This window comes from Coregonus lavaretus, assembly GCF_964263955.1.
Source record: "Coregonus lavaretus genome assembly, contig: HAP1_SCAFFOLD_233, whole genome shotgun sequence".
In the NCBI taxonomy this organism is placed as follows: Eukaryota; Metazoa; Chordata; class Actinopteri; order Salmoniformes; family Salmonidae; genus Coregonus; species Coregonus lavaretus.
The window spans coordinates 461,772-481,770 of record NW_028166362.1 but is presented as its reverse complement, the minus strand read 5'-3'; the positions used below and the strand labels follow the sequence as shown (position 1 = coordinate 481,770).

The following is a 19,999-nucleotide window of genomic DNA, read 5'->3' as shown; positions in this document are numbered from 1 at the left end:
CCATATTGTAAGTTTTATTTCAGATGTCCTCGTCTGGAGCCACTTCAATGGGCACTCATGTTGGGTGTCCTTTAGGTACCACTTTCTTGTTGCTAGTCAACATTCAGTGGACACTAGGGATTGGTTGATTAATACCGGAGCTACGATGCACCGTTGCAGTTTTCAAAATCTCTACTGATTTGACACAACGTATAATAATATGATATTTAGCAGACGCTTTTATCCAAAGCGACTTACAGTCATGCGTGCATACATTTTTGTGTATGGGTGGTCCCGGGGATCGAACCCACTACCCTGGCGTTACAAGCACCGTGCTCTACCAGCTGAGCTACAGAGGACCACGTATCAATGCTTGTATCAAAGTAACAATACTATGTAATACTGCTGGAAGCTTTGTGTTTTTATCTATACTGAACAAAAATATAAACGCAACATGTAAAGTGTTGGTCCCATGTTTCATGAGCTGAAATAAAAGATTCCAGAAATGTTCCATTCGCACAAAAAGCTTATTTCTCTCCAATGTTGTGCACAAATTTGTTAACATCCCTGTTAGTGAGCATTTCTCAGTTGCCAAGATAATCCTTCCACCTGACAGGGGTGGAATATCAAGAAGCTGATTAAACAGCATGATAATTGCACAGGTACACCTTGTGCTGGGGACAATAAAAGGCCACTCGAAAATGTGCAGTTTTGTCACACAACACAATGCCACAGATGTCTCAGGTTTTGAGGGAGCGTGCCATTGGCATGCTGACTGCAGGAATGTCCACCAGAGCTGTTGCCAGAGAATTGAATGTTCATTTCTCTACCATAAGCTGCCTCCAACGTCGTTTTAGAGAATTTGGCAGTACGTCCAACCGGCCTCACAAAATGCGAGAGATCTCACTGATTTCTCCCTGGTGCTTTTTTTTTAGATGCAAAGTCTCTTTCAAACACTGACCTCTACTGGACACCTTATTTATACATTTAGTTTGATGTCTTCCAGTTTGTAGCCCCTGAATGGGAGCTCAGCAGGTAGGGACGGGGATTGGGATTTCCCATTGTTGTTTAAATAATGTGTTTTATTTAGTGTAGCCTATGATAATATTCTGTCTTTAGTATCCTAAATAATACCACATATGCATCATTTTTGAAAACATAACTAACTAAATGTTATTTTTATTAGTACTCAAATCTGACTGAGACTGATCTCAGAGTTTGGTTGGAGATTCTGGAAAACATAATAAATGACCATGAAACTAAATTTTAAACTATAAATATTTCAATAGATAAAATACATTACATAAAGCATTAAAATATATGCCATTACATAAATCAACAAACATGCAGCTCTAGCAGGGCAGGAATTTGACGAACTGACTTGTTGGAAAGGTAGCATCCTATGACGGTGCCACGTTGAAAGTCACATATGCATCATTTTTGAAAACATAGTGAACCTGGAGGCAAAAAGCGAACCCCACATTCTAACTAAATGTTCTTTATTAGCACTCAAATCTATCAATGGCATTTTCGGCACAATTTGGTCAAAGCCCCAAAGCGTTCAGAAAGCCTCTGTTTCCCATCACTAGTGGACACCCCCATGAGTGTCTTTCAGAACCCCTCCTAAAACCACCTGTTTCGTTTTGGTTGTTGTTAGTGACTCTTTGTTAGTTCCTTCTTCTGTTTGAGAGACAATGTTTTATTTCTTGTTGAGGAACGTAACAATGTTCCTGTGATACAATTAAATCACCCGACTATTTGCATGTGTCTGTTAGTAAATGTTTTATTTCTAAGAGATCATGAGTAAAAGAGAACAATTGACATTCTAGAATGAGTTGTCACTGTGTTAACCACAACCAACATGCTGCATCTCTGTTTAGGGGTCAGTGCTCTAAAATGAGTCTCTCTGGAGAGAGAGAGGAGGGGGGCCATGCCTCTAAAATGAGTCTCTCTGGGGAGAGAGAGTTGGGGGGCCCTGCCTCTACAATGAGTCTCTCTGGAGAGAGAGAGGAGGGGGGCCCTGCCTCTAAAATGTGTCTCTCTGGGGAACATGACACCAAAGCTAAGAGGTGAGATAACAATTATATGAAGAATTTATTATGTTTATTTCCAAAACGCTATTTCCCCCAAAAAATCACATTTGTGTTTTAAAAAATATATAATTTATTGCTAATATTACTTTTCTCAGATTTGTAATTCATAGATTTTAAATGTGTATGCATTTTTGTTGTTGTTGTTGTTTGCAAAACATTACATTTCCATTGTTCAGCTAGAATAAAATGTTTGTATCCTGTATATATGACTGTAATATGTGGTTGTCTCACCTAGCTATCGTAAGATGAATGCACTTACAGATGCCATATCTTAATTTGACCCAGTTTCTCTCAGCAGGAAAATAATCCTGCAGCAACAGGAAATGTGAATTCAAATCAAATCAAATCAAATTTTATTGGTCACATGCGCCGAATACAACAGGTGCAGACATTACAGTGAAATGCTTACTTACAGCCCTTAACCAACAGTGCATTTATTTTAAACAAAAAAAGTAAGAATAAAACAACAACAAAAAAAGTGTTGAGAAAAAAAGAGCAGAAGTAAAATAAAGTGACAGTAGGGAGGCTATATATACAGGGGGGTACCGTTGCAGAGTCAATGTGCGGGGGCACCGGCTAGTTGAGGTAGTTGAGGTAATATGTACATGTGGGTAGAGTTAAAGTGACTATGCATAAATACTTAACAGAGTAGCAGCAGCGTAAAAAGGATGGGGTGGGGGGGGCAGTGCAAATAGTCCGGGTAGCCATGATTAGCTGTTCAGGAGTCTTATGGCTTGGGGGTAGAAGCTGTTGAGAAGTCTTTTGGAACTAGACTTGGCACTCCGGTACCGCTTGCCGTGCGGTAGCAGAGAGAACAGTCTATGACTAGGGTGGCTGGAGTCTTTGACAATTTTGAGGGCCTTCCTCTGACACCGCCTGGTATAGAGGTCCTGGATGGCAGGAAGCTTTGCCCCAGTGATGTACTGGGCCGTACGCACTACCCTCTGTAGTGCCTTGCGGTCAGAGGCCAAGCAGTTGCCATACCAGGCGGTGATGCAACCAGTCAGGATGCTCTCGATGGTGCAGCTGTAGAATTTTTTGAGGATCTGAGGACCCATGCCAAATCTTTTTAGTCTCCTGAGGGGGAATAGGCTTTGTCGTGCCCTCTTCACGACTGTCTTGGTGTGTTTGGACCATGATAGTTCATTGGTGATGTGGACACCAAGGAACTTGAAGCTCTCAACCTATTCCACTACAGCCCCGTCGATGAGAATGGGGGCGTGCTCAGTCCTCTTTTTTTTCCTGTAGTCCACAATCATCTCCTTTGTCTTGGTCACGTTGAGGGAGAGGTTGTTGTCCTGGCACCACACGGCCAGATCTCTGACCTCCTCCCTATAGGCTGTCTCATCGTTGTCGGTGATCAGGCCTACCACTGTTGTGTCGTCGGCAAACTTAATAGTGGTGTTGGAGTCGTGCCTGGCCATGCAGTCATGGGTGAACAGAGAGTACAGGAGGGGACTGAGCACGCACCCCTGAGGGGAACCCGTGTTGAGGATCAGTGTGGCAGATGTGTTGTTACCTACCCTTACCACCTGGGGGCGGCCCGTCAGGAAGTCCAGGATCCAGTTGCAGAGGGAGGTGTTTAGTCCCAGGATCCTTAGCTTAGTGATGAGCTTAGAGGGCATAAAGTAGTATGTGGATTATAATTAATGGACATTTTTTGTAGGGGTTGATACATGTTTCATTATAGCAAAATAAGTCTGACATTTTGAAGTGGAAATTATAAACTTTAGAAGCCTTTTTAAACCTTGAATACATTTCCTGCTGTGTGGGAAAATTCATTTTCAAATTTCAACTAAAAAAAAGAGAAAAGTAAAAAGAAAGTAAAGTAAAAGAGAACAATGGACATTCTAGAATGAGTTGTTACTGTGGTAACCACAACTAACATGCTGCATCTCTGTTTAGTTACTGTGGTAACCACAACCAACATGCTGCATCTCTGTTTAGTTACTGTGGTAACCACAACCAACATGCTGCATCTCTGTTTAGTTACTGTGGTAACCACAACCAACATGCTACATCTCTGTTTAGTTACTGTGGTAACCACAACCAACATGCTGCATCTCTGTTTAGTTACTGTGGTAACCACAACCAACATGCTGCATCTCTGTTTAGTTACTGTGGTAACCACAACCAACATGCTGCATCTCTGTTTAGTTACTGTGGTAACCACAACCAACATGCTGCATCTCGGTTTAGGGGTCAGTGGTCTAAAATGAGTCTCTCTGCGGAGAGAGAGGAGGGGGGCCCTGCCTCTAAAATGCGTCTCTCTGGAGAGAGATAGGAGGGGGTCCCTGCCTCTAAAATGAGTCTCTCTGGGGAGAGAGAGGAGGGGGGCCCTGCCTCTAAAATGAGTCTCTCTGGGGAGAGAGAGGACGGGGGCCCTGCCTCTACAATGCGACTCTCTGGGGAGAGAGAGGAGGGGGGCCCTGCCTCTAAAATGAGTCTCTCTGGGGAGAGAGAGGAGTGGGGCCCTGCCTCTACAATGAGTCTCTCTGGGGAACATGACACCAAAGCTAAGAGGTGAGATGACAATTTTATGAAGAATTTATTATGTTTATTTGCAAAATAAATAGCTATCTTAAGATGAATGAATTTTCACAAGACACGAACACTTTGCCTACTCTTCATTATTGCCTAATATAATGGAATGCATATTTTTTTAACCAATTCTGATGTTTGTTACAAGTGGAATTTTGACAATATTACCATTATACCAAAACACTCTTCACACCCGTTTAACAACTCTAAATAGCTTTGGCATCGTAGGCATCAGGGTCCCTTGTCAATAATGTTGCCTACAACGTTGCATACAATGTTAATTTTCATCGAACACATTTTTCGCCCTAGATGCCTTCAATTGCCCAATTTATAGCCATGCCCAATTTAGGATTATTTTTTAACAACGTGATGTTGCGCTCCAAAGGGATAACTTGAAAAAACATGATGTAGGTAACTAAATAATCTAAATAAAAATGTGTTTATTATACACTTAGAAAATAAGGTTCCTTATAGAACCAAAAAGGCTTCTATCACTTCCTTAATATACAGTTGAAGTCGGAAGTTTACATACACCTTAGCCAAATACAATTAAACTCAGTTTTTCACAATTCCTGACATTTAATCCTAGTAAGAATTCCCTGTCTTAGGTCAGTTAGGATCACCACTTTATTTTAAGAATGTGAAATGTCAGAATAATAGTAGAGAGAATGATTTATTTCAGCTTTTATTTATTTTATCACATTCCCAGTGGGTCAGAAGTGTACATACACTCAATTAGTATTTGGTAGCATTGCCTTTAAATTGTTGAACTTGGGTCAAATGTTTTGGGTAGCCTTCCACAAGCTTCCCACAATAAGTTGGGTGAATTTTGGCCAATTCCTCCTGACAGAGCTGGTGTAACTGAGTCAGGTTTGTAGACCTCCTTGTTCGCACACGCTTTTTCAGTTCTGCCCACACATTTTTTATAGGATTGAGGTCAGGGCTTTGTGATGGCCACTCCAATACCTTGACTTTGTTGTCCTTAAGCCATTTTGCCACAACTTTGGAAGAATGCTTGGGGCCATTGTCCATTTGGAAGACCCATTTGCGACCAAGCTTTAACTTCCTGACTGATGCCTTGAGATGTTGCTTCAATATATCCACATTATATTCCTTCCTCATGATGCCATCTATTTTCTGAAGTGCACCAGTCCCTCCTGCAGCAAAGCACCCCCACAGCATGATGCTGCCACCCCCGTGCTTCACGGTTGGGATGGTGTTCTTCGGTTTGCAAGCAACCCCCTTTTTCCTCCAAACATAACGATGGTCATTATGGACAATCAATTCTATTTTTGTTTCATCAGACCAGAGGACATTTCTCCAAAAAGTACGATCTTTGTCCCCATGTGCAGTTGCAAACCATAGTCTGGCTTTTTTATGGCGGTTTTGGAGCAGTGGCTTCTTCCTTTCTGAGCGGCATTTCAGGTTATGTCGATATAGGACTCGTTTCACTGTGGATATAGATACTTTTGTACCTGTTTCCTCCAGCATCTTTACAAGGTCCGTTGCTGTTGTTCTGGGATTGAATTGCACTTTTCACACCAAAGTACGTTCATCTCTCAGACACAGAACACGTCTCCTTCCTGAGCGGTATGACGGCTGCGTGGTCCCATGGTGTTTATACTTGCATACTATTGATTGTACAGATGAACGTGGTACCTTCAGGTGTTTTGGAAATTGCTCCCAAGGATGAGCCAGACTTGTGGAGGTCTACCATTTTTTTCTGAGGTCTTGGCTGATTTCTTTGGATTTTCCCATGATGTCAAGCAAAGAGGCACTGAGTTTGAAGGTAGGCCTTGAAATACATTCACAGGTACACCTCCAATTGACTCAAATGATGTCAATTAGAATATCAGAAGCTTCTGAAGCCATGACATAATTTTCTGGAATTTTCCAAGCTGTTTAAAGGCACAGTCAACTTAGTGTATAAAAACTTCTGACCCACTGGAATTGAGATACAGTGAATGATAAGTGAAATAATCTGTCTGTAAACAACTGTTGGAAAAATGATTGTGTCATGCACAAAGTAGATGTCCTTACCGACTTGCCAAAAATATAGGTTGTTAACAAGGAATTTGTGGAGAGGTTGAAAAATGAGTTTTAATGATTCCAACCTAAGTGTATGTAAACTTCCGACTTCAACTGTATGGAACCAATAAAAGTGAACCCAGTAGCCCTCCAGGTCAGATCAAGCCCATATGTTCTTTCCAGCGCCCGGCCCGGGATTCGAACCAGTCACCTTTCTGCCATAGGTCCAACTCCTGCCACAGCTCCAACTCCTTAGACACTGGGCGAAAACCTGAGTTAATCTTCAGAAATAAGCATGAGTTAATCTGCCAAAATGAAGACAAAATGCTATGCAGACATACATGTTGTCACTTGTATATAATTATTATACATAAATCATTGCCAAAAGCACAAGACATACTGTTGCATGTAGGTCTATATTATTTATGGATTGATCATATAGAAATATAAAAATATAATTTTTAACTACTCCAAAGCAATTACATGTTGCACAGGAACCACTGACTCGCTGCATTATTCTATAGTATTATCAAGACACCTGCTGTTAACTCTTAACTGGTTAGGACAGCTCATGAGGTGTCCTAAATATCTGCCGACTAGGTGGGACTAGAGACTTCATGCATAGCTTTAATTTATACCCATAAGAGTAAAATGTCTTAATTCTCAGCACTTATACGACACATTTTCTACTCTGAGACGCTTTTTGGAAATGGGCCCAGATCTCAAAATATTGTTATAAAATAACTTTGAATGTTTGTTATATATATATATATATATATATATATATATATATATATATATATATATATATATATATCTATATATATATATATATATATATATATATATATATATTACTAATGTAACCCACTGTAAAGACTTGGTTTAGTTTGTTGTGTTGCACTGCTCATGTCCACGTTCTGGAACTGTCCGCGTCCACGTCCGGTGTGGCGCCAGGATATTGTCCAGTTAGGGCTAAGGTGATCTTGGGGAATAATGACGGAGTTCGTTTCAGTGTTGAGATGCCGGAGTTTATTGTTCAATTTGCTTTTTGTTCAGGGACAGTATGAGTGTAGCCAGATCCTTTTCACTCGCTATCCTTGTTTAATTTTGTGGTTCACCGTATTTGACATCATCCTCGAGACGAGGGACAGAAGAATGACCTGCTAGCTAGCCAAGCTAGTCGGTACAGCTAGCTAAGCTAGCTACTCTACCAGCAGCCTCCTAGTGATCATAGCTACCACTACATCAGCACTGGCTGCCTGCATTTCTTGTGGACCAATGGAGCTCCCTGGTTGTTTTTTCCACCTGTTAAATACTGTGGAGGGCTTCTCCCTCTCTCATTGACGGATGCTGGCCTACGCTCCTTCTGTCCGGTTCTCCTCTCTTCACTAGATGGACGGTAACTTTAGTGTTTAACCCCTCTGTGTCCAAGGACCGAACTTTTGAATATAATTTTCGGGGCGCCTCAACTGGGCTCCATGACATTTTTAATACTTTTTATCTTGATAAAAACTAGTTCATTGCATCCGCCATGGAGCCCAGTTTCATAATATTACCTTATGTCCCTACTTATGAAGTAATCGCGAAAGAACAGGCCTTATGTTTGGGCATTTTTCACCCTACCAGCTCCTATTAGTTCTATTGAGCTCTGTGACACCAACTCACCTTCAGAACGTTCTATTCCCAGCCCATTGTTCTGAGTCAAAATGCCAGCTTCACTATTGTTATCAATGAGACCTGCCTGTGTTAACCCTGTAGGTTTACCTCAGGTAACTTATTATTAACAAGGTTACGGCTACTTGGCAAGCGTTAACCCTGTAGGTTTACCTCAGGTAACTTATTATTAACAAGATTTGATAGCCATCAAAAGTTTTAAAAAAAAACGCATGCCCCTGTCCTCTTTTTCAAGATATGGCCGATTTAAACAGCCAGAAGACATTTTTTAATTAAGAAATACACTTTTTTTTGAAGATTTGTTGTTTCTATATGGCTGCTGGGTAATTTGAAATGCATCGAAATCTTTGTTTGTAGGCATCGAATTGAGTGAATGCTACACAGGTTCACTGAGTTGCAAACCAAATGGATATAATGGGGTGATTGTTCTCTAATCGGGTGGTCTAGCTAATGGATTTGTAGATCTGACGCAGTTGCTACCTCAGATTATGAGCCTAGCAGGTGTTGTGAATGAGGTATGTAGTACCCACATACGGCCACAAGGAGGAGCAAGAGTGCCATAAACAGTTTTTTGCCTTAAAAACCCTAAACCCAACAATCAATCAAATGTATTTATAAAGCCCTTTTTACATCAGCAGATGTCACAAAGTGCTATACAGAAACTTTAACCCTACGTATAACCTATTTTAGCCTTAACCCATGAGTTATTTTATTATATTTATTATTGCAAGGCTGTATGTGAATTAATAACTTTTAATTAATAAATAGTTCCAATAGATGGCAGCATAAGACCACAAAGCATCAGTTATAGGCTACAAGCAACAATATGATTAACATAAAATAGCATGCAACCAAAGACTATATGTCCCGTGATTAACTAAGACTGTCACTCATTACTTTAGTTAGCTATATATCTCGTATTAGGCCTGTGTTGCTTTTAGAAGAGCAATTAAATAGTGACTATAGCAGGTGTTGAACCCTGGGTAAATAATCACTAGTCAGATGCGCTAACCTCAACCCTAGTATACATGCATTATAAAAAAGTATCTTAATATCTGATATTGGGAATAAACAACCTCGGAATAGATAAGACAAGAGTGCGTCTTCCAGCCCGCCAATTAATTACATCATACAACCCTTGTGGTTAGCAAATGTACCTCAACATGCCCCTCGCTTGTGCTAGAAGGCAGAGTGCTTGCTGCTGGTTGATGAATCTGACAATGAATGTACTAGGAAAATAAGTTTTTCTCGACCAGAGGTGACTAAATTAATGTTCAGGCTTATTGATAATCGTTATAGTAATCAAGTATAATTTCAAAACAGCTAATAATAATCATCATTATATTACTTCACAGTAATGTGTTAAATGCTTTTTCAGTCGTTCCTCTTGCGTTAGCAGTGTGGAAAGGGACAGTGAAAAGCGTGTGCAGGAGTTTTCCTGTGAGGGGCAGTGGTGGTGTATCCAGGGAGAAAACTAAAGGAATATTCTGAAATGTCATTTTTGGTTTTATGCTGCTGTCTATTGGAATTATTAAGCAACTGCAGTAGTACTGAATAAAGTGTATCCTTACTAAAGTAGTAATTACTCAGAATTTCAAAATATGACATTTTCTAGTTCATTTGACCACTTACAACCATAAAATAACAATTTATAGCATAACAAACAATGAAACTGACATAAACCAAAAACACCATGCATTTAGTTAACTATATATATATACTATTTATTTAGATGGGTGACATTATCTGCCAAAGTAACACCACTGTAGATAAAGAAGAGCTCTCCAGTAGGTGAACCAAAACATTCAAAGGCCATTTTCTCAAAAGTGAGGTTACAAGTTTATCATCTTTCAAAGCAGAATTACTTTCCCATTGTTCCTCAACGATAGTGTATGATATACCTTTTTCAAGCTGAGTCTCTACTTTTATCCAATGTAAAAAACACAATTTCAAATGTTGCTATATAAGTCAGAATCGAGCCGGTCGGTCACATTTGACTGTGTAAAACCTAGCAGTACTACTTATTTCTCTGAGAGTGAGGCAGATATATAGCATTTTGCAAAAAACATGATTATTTGTCTCTCTGAAATGAAACCGTTAAGGGATAGATTTTAAACAAATGCATGTCTCCAATCTCTTTCATAGTTTCTTTAAACAACAAAAGCCACTTTACAAACATTTCTGAAAATTGATATATAGCGTTTTGGAATGAAACTCTTCTTATGTTTCCCCATCTGAGCTCAGAGTTGATGAGAGACGTAATGTTTGTCTCTGTTGTGTTGAAGCCCAATCAAGCAGGAGAGACCAGCCTCCCCTGTACCCAGCCGTGTGTCCATGAAGAGTGACCGGTCTATGAATCGTCCTATAGTGTTTATAGAGGGAGACTTTTCTACTGAACAAAGGTAAGAAGAACTCATGGGTCATGGCCAGTGAGTTAAACGACACTGTCTCTAGTCATTTCTCCTCTCCCATTTTCCCATTTATTTTTGTTGTTTTCATAATCCATAGGCTAATCCTTTTTTCCATTTTCATAGTCCTGAAACAATATTAAACAAACACAACATTCCCTCCCTGTGTGTGTGTGTGTGTGTGTGTGTGTGTGTGTGTGTGTGTGTGTGTGTGTGTGTGTGTGTGTGTGTGTGTGTGAGTGTGTGTGTGTGTGTGTGTGTGTGTGCACTCCCTGGATGAGGAGATGTAATCTCTATCCTGATTGCCTAGTCACTTTCACCCCTACCTACATATATATATTACCTCAATTACCTCAACTACCTGGTACCCCTGCACATTGACTCAGTACTGGTACTCCTTATAGCCTCATTATTGTTATTTTATTATGTTACTATTTCCTTTTTTTATTTAGTGAATTTTTGTGACTTTTTAACTCTGCATTGTTGGGAAAGGGCTCGTAAGTAAGCATTTCACGGTAAAATGTACCACTGTTGTATTCAGCGCATGTGAGAAATACAATTTGATTTGATTTGAAGCTAATGCTCAGAAATACGTCATTGGGTCTAATGGTCGTCTTGTGCCGAACTATAATAATAATAATAATATGCCATTTAGCAGACGCTTTTATCCAAAGCGACTTACAGTCATGTGTGCATACATTTTTGTGTATGGGTGGTCCCGGGGATCGAACCCACTACCCTGACTACACATGTGCAGGCCGTCAAATCAAAGGCACTCCTTCGATATAAAGTTGTTTTTGACTAACATGAAAATGTGTCAATTTGTTAAACTTCATAAGACAGAACATTTGCAAAATTAACTAAGGAAGTCATTTTTACCTCTCATTGACTTCTCAAACCCCAAACCCTGGCCTGGTCTGCTTCATATGTATTCCCAGAAGACATTTTTTACATCAGCAGTTGTCACAAAGTGCTTATATAGAAACCCAGTCTAAAACCACAAAGAGCAAGGCACGCGTAGACAAGATGGCGTATTGAATAGAAATCGGTACAAAACACCTCAAGATAAAAACATAATATTCAAAATCAGTAAGTTAGACTAAATATTAACATTTCATATATTCGCAGTTAATATAATTCAATCTGGATAATAACACAAAACAGATCATAAGGCTAGAGAAATATATCGACAAATATTACAACAACACGCAACACCCAAACATGACTGAAGACAAGCGTGGAGAGCCGATCCCCAAAAGGAAATGCGACTCATCGACTGATACAGATGATATATGCTTTTCACCACTGGGTATGGTAAGTGTGGAAAGCGACCTGTTGAAGTCGATAAATGACAAATTGGGCATACTAGAATTGGTCAGTAAAGACGTAAAAGAGTTGAAAGCGAGTCTTCAAATGAGTGACGAAAAAGCTTTGGTAATGGAGAAAGAAACCAAAGAATTAAAAGTGACAGTCTCTAAGATGGAAATGGACATTAGTGAACTAAAAAAGGAGAACAACCTTCTGAGAGAAGCCTTACTAGACATCCAAACTAGATCGATGAGGGAAAATCTAGTACTTACGGGTATTCAGGAAAAGGAGGGAGAAATAACAGAGAATATTATGAAGGACTTCCTGCATACAGCGCTACAAATCCCACTCGAGGCTGTCGATAAAATCCAACTCGAACATGTACATCGTTTCGGAAAAAGAGGACAGAAATATGAGCGCCCAATCGTTGCCAAATTTGCTTTTTTTTAAGGATAAAGCTATGGTGAAAAGCCTAGGAAAAAGACTTGCTGGCACGAAAATAGGCATGAATGATCAGTTCCCGAGGGAGATTGTAGAAAGGCGCAAAGTTCTGTATCCAATCTTCAAGGAAAACAGATTAAAAGGGAAACGTGTTGCACTAGTGGTGGATAGATTATATATTGACAACCAAATGTTCAGAGACACAAAGACTACTCCATGGCTATTCTAAAAGTTGTAATAGAGGAGTCAAATATTGGAGCACCTGATACTAGCAATGATAGGGATTGTAATATTAAATAACATTTATAGTAAGTATAGTATTTTATAAAATGATAAAACGATATAACAAGCAGAATAATACATCTTTATATACAAATAATTAGAACATGGCTTTTTTGGCGGGAGGTTGTTGTTTTGGCGGATGGTTGTTGTGGTTGGTCCTGTGTTCTCTCTGGCGTCCTTTCCCCCTTGCGGCAGATGTGGATGTGGGTGCGTTTGCGCGCTCGGCCCATTTCTTCCGCAGTCAACCATGTGGTGTGCATTTTTGTGTTTGAAAAGGTACGGCGTTAAGTGAGTGAGAGGGGAAATGGTTGCATATCCCAGAGCCGACCGGGGGTCTATGAACAGGGGTAGTGAGAGAGAGAGCTTTCAATTTTGTGTAGATGAGGGACATACATTTTTAAATATAGTATACATCTAATCTAATTATTCATTGTCCTATCATGATGGAAAGATCCCTAACCCTATAACCTGGACACCCACCTGAGTGACCCATACACCAAAGAGAAGTTCCCATCTCTTTTATGGACCTGCTGTGAATATGCAGCCTAAACAGAGAAATAAATGCGGTCAGAGACCTACTTGAGCAGCACCGCCCCCTCAAGATTCTGAGCCTGCCTGGCAGGGTTGGTCCTACAAAGCCAGAGCCCCCTGATGGGAGAGCATAATATACAAGGAAATTCTCAAAGCTGCTAATGAGAACCTTGACGACCTTTTACCTAGCCGGTGGGGATTCCGGTGGGGTACGCCCACCCAGGTAGTGGCAGTGCTGGCAACACTGGCTGCAGTAACCCATGGGGAGGGGGTCACACTATGACAATCAGAGAGGGGGTTTATCATTGTGGCCCTGGTGGCACAAAATAATCAAAGGTCTGACCGCATGGAGATGCTTGGGAAAATGGTTACAACAGGGGATCAGAGTGTTTGTGTTTCAGGTGAAGAGGGTGGATCTGATCTCCATCACCTAGGACTTGATATAGATTAAGTAGATTAATCAAATCTCACATTGTTATCAATTTCTGCTCAATCTGCATGCTTTCTCAATCAGCTTTAACTGTATGTACACTCGTAAATCAAGTTATTTCTCGAGTTGGGCTCTGGGATATAACAGCCATTGAGTATCTGATTTTATGGTGGATTGTGGAGGAGGGGGGTTGAGTGTGTTGGAGTATGTGAGTATGTGCGTGTGTGCTTGTCTGGCATCTGTTGTGGGGGGGTGGGGATGTTGGGGGGGGAGGGGGGGGGGGGGGTGGGTATCGGATGGACCACAGGAATTATTTGCTAGGATAATAATTGCTTGTCAATGAATTAAATGTAATACAATGGCAATCCGGGTTATATGTTAGAATCCTATGCGTGAACTGCCGACATTATTACACATATTAATTGATAATGATGGAAAATAGGATATGCATAATAAAAAAAAAATGTTATATAGATATATATATAGAGGTGAAAGCATTGGAAATGCTTTTGGCGGTAAATCTGCTTCTGTTTTGTGGGTGGCACTGTGTGCTGTTTTCGATGGATGGGTCCTGGCCTCTCGGGGCCTTAGGGATCCGGAGGGACTTGGGTGGGATGCTGATCACTGGGATGACGGCTCAACTTGGGATGGGGAGGGGCTTTAGCGGGGGAATTAGTGGAGAACAATTGAAGGGTTACTCCGTAGCAATGCAAATATCACGGTACAGCTATATGGACACTCAATCATTACGCTATTTTTTATTGGTAAATTTACAAACATATATAATGATAAATAGACTTGAAACTTGTATCTCATTATGGTGTATGGTGAAATAAGTATAGCCAGTTATAATTGTAATGGCTTAGCTGATAATAACAAAAGAAGAACAATATTTACATGGCTCAAAGAGAAGGAATATAATATCTATTGTATACAGGAAACTCATTCAACAATTCGAGATGAAGTAGCGTGGAAAAAAGAATGGTGGGGGGGGGGGGGGGGGGGGGGGGGAATATACTTCTCCCATGGGTAAAGAAATTCAAAAGGGGTGATGATATTAATTAATAGTAATTTCGATCCGAATGTGCAAATTGTCCAAATAGATACGCAAGATAGATGGATTATTTTAAATATGTTATTGGACCATAAACAGATATCGCTCATTAACCTTTTCGGACCAAATAATGATGATCCACAATTCTTTGACAATATATATAATAAATTATCAAGCCTGCAAGCAATTCAAGACAATATTATTATGGTGGGGGATTATAATACTGTTTTAAATAGCTCAATGGACCGTAAAGGAAATCACACCACAAACAATCACCCACATGCTCTTAAGGAAATTGTGAATGTCATGGATACATTAGAACTAGTATATATATGGAGGCTTAAATATACTGATCTAGTGAGATATAAATGGCGGAGACTGAATCAAGCTAGTCGTCTTGACTTCTTTCTTATCTCATTCTCGTTGGCACCAAAAGTAAAAAAAAAGTGTTGATAGGGGACAGAATGCGGTCAGACCATCATATAATAGGCATATACATTACTCTTAATGAATTTCCACGTGGGCGAGGATATTGGAAATGTAATCAAAGCCTATTGGACGATAATTTATTTATAATTAGAACAAAGGAATTTATAACTGGCTTTTTCCAACATAACATAGGTACAGCGAATCCCCTTATTGTATGGGACACCTTTAAATGTTCCTTTAGAGGCCATGCAATTCAGTACTCATCTCGAAAACAAAAGCAATGTAGGTCAAAAGAGTTTATACTAAGAAAGGAAATAGAAAGTCTAACAGAACAGATAGATGGCAATAAAAACTGTAACATAGAGGCTCAGAATAAATTAGAGGAAAAATAAAAAGAAATGGAGAAACTTATTCAAGAAAGATCAAGTGTAATATATTATAAAAATAAAGCAAACTGGATGGATTATGGGGAAAAATGCACAAAATTCATTTTTAATCTTCAACATAGGAATGCTACCAAAAATAACTTAATGAAACTGGTTACAATTGACGGTGTCACCCATAATTCACCAAATGATATTTTGAAGGAAGAAACAAAGTACTTTAAGCATATGTTTTCTTTTCAGTCGCCTCCATCTCCTCTAACTGAAGCTAATTGTAGAGATTTTTTTTCTATTGATAATGTCAAATTAACAGCAACACAGAAAGACTCATGTGAAGGTGACATTACAGAGGAGGAACTTCTGGATGCAATTAAAGACTTTAAGTCTGGGAAAACTCCAGGGTTGGATGGCATACCAGTCGAGGTATACCAAACCTTTTTTGATATACTAAGAGGACCGTTATTAGCATGTTTTAACCACTCCTATGTAAATGGTAGATTATCTGACACTCAAGAAGGTCTGATCTCATTATTACTGAAACAGGATACAAGTGGAAAATATAAAGATCCAGTCCATTAAAAAAATTGGAGGCCCCTTACACTTCAGTGTTGTGATGCAAAAATCCTAGCAAAATGTATAGCGCATAGAATTAAAAATGTATTGTCGGATATTGTTCATTCTAATCAGACAGGTTTTTTACATGGAAGATACATTGGAGATAATATAAGGCAAGTATTGGAAACAATAGAACACTATGGAAAATATGGGAAACCAGGCCTGATATTCATAGCAGACTTCGAAAAGGCATTTGATAAAGTTCGACTGGGGTTTATATATAAATGCCTGGAGCATTTCAATTTTGGAGAATCTCTTATAAAATGGGTCAAAATCATGTATAGTAACCCTAGGTGTAAAATAGTAAATAATGGCTATTTTTCAGAAAGTTTTAAACTGTCAAGAGGAGTGAAACAAGGTTGTCCACTATCGGCATATCTATTTATTGTGGCCATCGAGATGTTAGCTATTAAAATCAGATCCAATAATAATATCAGAGGATTAGAAATACAGGGCTTCAAAACAAAGGTGTCATTGTACGCTGATGATTCATGTTTTCTTTTAAATCCACAACTAGAATCCCTCCACAGCCTCATAGAGGATCTAGATACATTTTCTAACCTCTCTGGATTACAACCAAATTATGACAAATGTACTATATTACGTATTGGATCACTAAAAAATAAAAATTTTACATTACCATGTAGTTTACCAATAAAATGGTCTGATGGTGATGTGGATATACTCGGAATACATATCCCAAAGGAAATAAATGATCTCACTTCAATAAATTTTTATAGAAAGTTAGCAAAAATAGATAAGATCTTACTACCATGGAAAGAAAAATACCTGTCAATTTGTGGAAAGATCACCCTGATTAACTCTTTAGTATTATCCCAGTTTACCTATTTGCTTATGGTCTTGCCTACGCCTAGCGAACAGTTTTTTAAATTATATGAGAAAAAAATATTCAATTTTATTTGGAACGGCAAGCCAGACAAAATTAAAAGGGCATATTTATATAATGAATATGAATTCGGAGGACAGAAATTATTAAATATTAAAGCATTAGACCTATCACTAAAAGCTTCAGTCATACAAAAGTTATACTTAAATACGAACTGGTTCTTAAGCAAATTAGTAAGATTGTCTCTCCCAATGTTCAAGAAAGGCCTTTTTCCCTTTATTCAGATTCCAACCTCTCACTTTCAGTTATTTGAAAAGGAAATAATCTCCCAAATATCACTATTTCTTAAACAAGCCATAGAAAGTTGGTTGCAATTTAAATTTAATCCTCCAGAAACGACAGAACAAATAATGCAACAAATATTGTGGTTAAATTCAAATATACTAATTGACAAAAAAACATTATTTCGTGACAGAATGTTTAAAAAAGGTATAATCTTCGTAAATTATATCATCGGTAGGACTGGTGGAGTTATGTCGCACATGCAGCTAACAAAAACATATGGAAATGTCTGCTCTACCCAAAATTACAACCAAATAATTGCAGCCTTACCGCAAAAGTGGAAGAGGAAAGCCTTGCATTAAAGAACATAATTGGTTAAGGAAAACTGTGATAAATAAAAAAGTATATCAGTTTCACTTAAGGACCAAAGGATTGACAGCCGTCCCATATAGATTGCAAAATAGTTGGGAAGAGATCTTTGACGCACCGATCCCATGGCATAGTGTTTATGAACTGACACGCAAAACGACACCGGATTAAAAAATTAGAATCTTGCAATTTAAATTATTATATAAAATTCTTGCTACCAATAGAATGTTATTTATATGGGGGATACAATCTTCCCAGCTCCGCAGATTTTGCTGTGAAGAGACAGAATCGTTAGATCATTTGTTTTGGTTCTGTCAATTTGTAGCTTGTTTTTGGACACAGGTCCAGGAATGGCTAAAGGATAGAGAGAGAAAGAGATATTGGAGGTATATATGGGAGGTATTGAATAGAGTTGAAGGATGGGACTAATAACAAATAACAACAAATAATAACAAAGATAGCTAATAATGTAAGCATACTGTGTCCATAATAAGTATATAGGTTATATGTTGGGAGCTTTTGGGAAAGAGCACAGTTAGAAAGATATGGCATATAGAAGCAAACCACATGGACATCATGAAAATGATCGGAGAGGTTGAGAGTAGAAGAAGTTCAGGAGCAAAAAAAAATAATAATAATATATATATATATATATATATATATATATATATATATATATATATATATATATATATATATATATATAATAGAATTATTGTAAAATTAACTCTGTCCATAAGGTGTAGATAGTACGTATAGACCGGAAGTAGAGGCCTGGGCATTGTTGTTCACTAATTTACTCCAAGTAGGGAAAGGATGGTGGGGTTGAAAAGTAATAAAGGGGAGTATATATATATAAAAATAACATGGGGGATTGGAAGTGATGCAGACAATTACATTGATAGAAGATACAATCTATCTGCAATATTAAGCTGATCCATTCCCCCCCAAAAAAAGAAAAAAGAAAAAGGAGCAAAAAATAAAAGGAGGTGTAACGCTCTTTCCTTCGACGAAAAACGCGAATCCAACCATCACCCCTGGTGAGACAAAACCGTGACTCATCAGTGAACAGCACCTTTTGCCAGTCCTGTCTGGTCCAGCGACGGTGGGTTTGTGCCCATAGGCGACGTTGTTGCCGGTGATGTCTGGTGAGGGCTACAAGCCCTCAGTCCTATTGCGGACAGTCTGAGCACTGATGGAGGGATTGTGCAATCCTGTTGTAACTCGGGCAGTTGTTGTTGCCATCCTGTACCTGTCCCACAGGTGTGATGTTCGGATGTACCGATCCTGTGCAGGTGTTGTTACACGTGGTCTGCCACTGCGAGGACGATCAGCTGTCCGTCCTGTCTCCCTGTAGCGCTGTCTTAGGCGTCTCACAGTACGGACATTGCAATTTATTTCCCTGGCCACATCTACAGTCCTCATGCCTCCTTGCAGCATGCCTAAGGCACGTTCACGTAGATGAGCAGGGACCTTGGGCATCTTTCTTTTGGTATTTTTCAGAGTCAGTAATAAAAAGCCTCTTTAGTGTCCTAAGTTTTCATAACTGTGACCTGAATTGCCTACCGTCTGTAAGCTGTTAGTGTCTTAATGACCGTTCCACAGGTGCATGTTCATTAATAGTTTATGGTTCATTGAACAAGCATGGGAAACAGTGTTTAAACCCTTTACAATGAAGATCTGTGAAGTTATTTTGATTTTTACGAATTATCTTTGAAAGACAGGGTCCTGAAAACGGGACGTTTCTTTTTTTGCTGAGTTTATGAGTACATGGCCATTATTGTCAGATCGTTCTTCAAGATGTTCAAATGTTCATAGATGACCAGCAGGGTCAAATAATAATCACTGTGGTTATAGAGGTTGCAACAGGTTAGCACCTCAGGAGTAAATGTCAGTTGCTTTTTCATAGTTGAGCATTCAGAGGTCGAGACAGCAAGTGTGGTAGGGAGAGAGAGAGAGAGAGAGGGTCAAAACAGCAGGTTTGGGACAAGGTCGCACGTCCGGTGAACAGGTCAGGGTTCCATAGCTGCAGGAAGACCAGCAGAAACTGGATTAGCAGCACGACAAGGTTGGATGTCCGGTGGAGCATGTATCAATACTGATAGGATCGAAAGAAAGGGAGCGCTGCTCTCAGATCAGCTTTCTCCATTCAAATCTTTCCTTAACATTATAATTATTGCACGATGCTGATAACGGATCAGCTCCTAGATACATATTATCACCTACAGCTGCAAATATTGAGGCGGCTTATTCTAATGCTTACACAATACAAACGCACATCGTTGTTCACATGTTAGGCTAC

At 39.3% G+C, this 19,999-nt stretch overlaps 1 pseudogene across 1 annotated transcript in view; it reads left to right on the top strand.

The window, feature by feature from the left end:
- Positions 1 to 19,999, top strand: part of LOC311114825 (NACHT, LRR and PYD domains-containing protein 3-like) — a 47,445-nt pseudogene that overhangs the window by 12,333 nt on the left and 15,113 nt on the right. Inside the window, exons 2-3 of the transcript in view lie at positions 1,860 to 2,048; positions 10,604 to 10,720. The product of the transcript in view is annotated as an NACHT, LRR and PYD domains-containing protein 3-like (transcript). The remainder of the gene's footprint in view (positions 1 to 1,859; positions 2,049 to 10,603; positions 10,721 to 19,999) is intronic.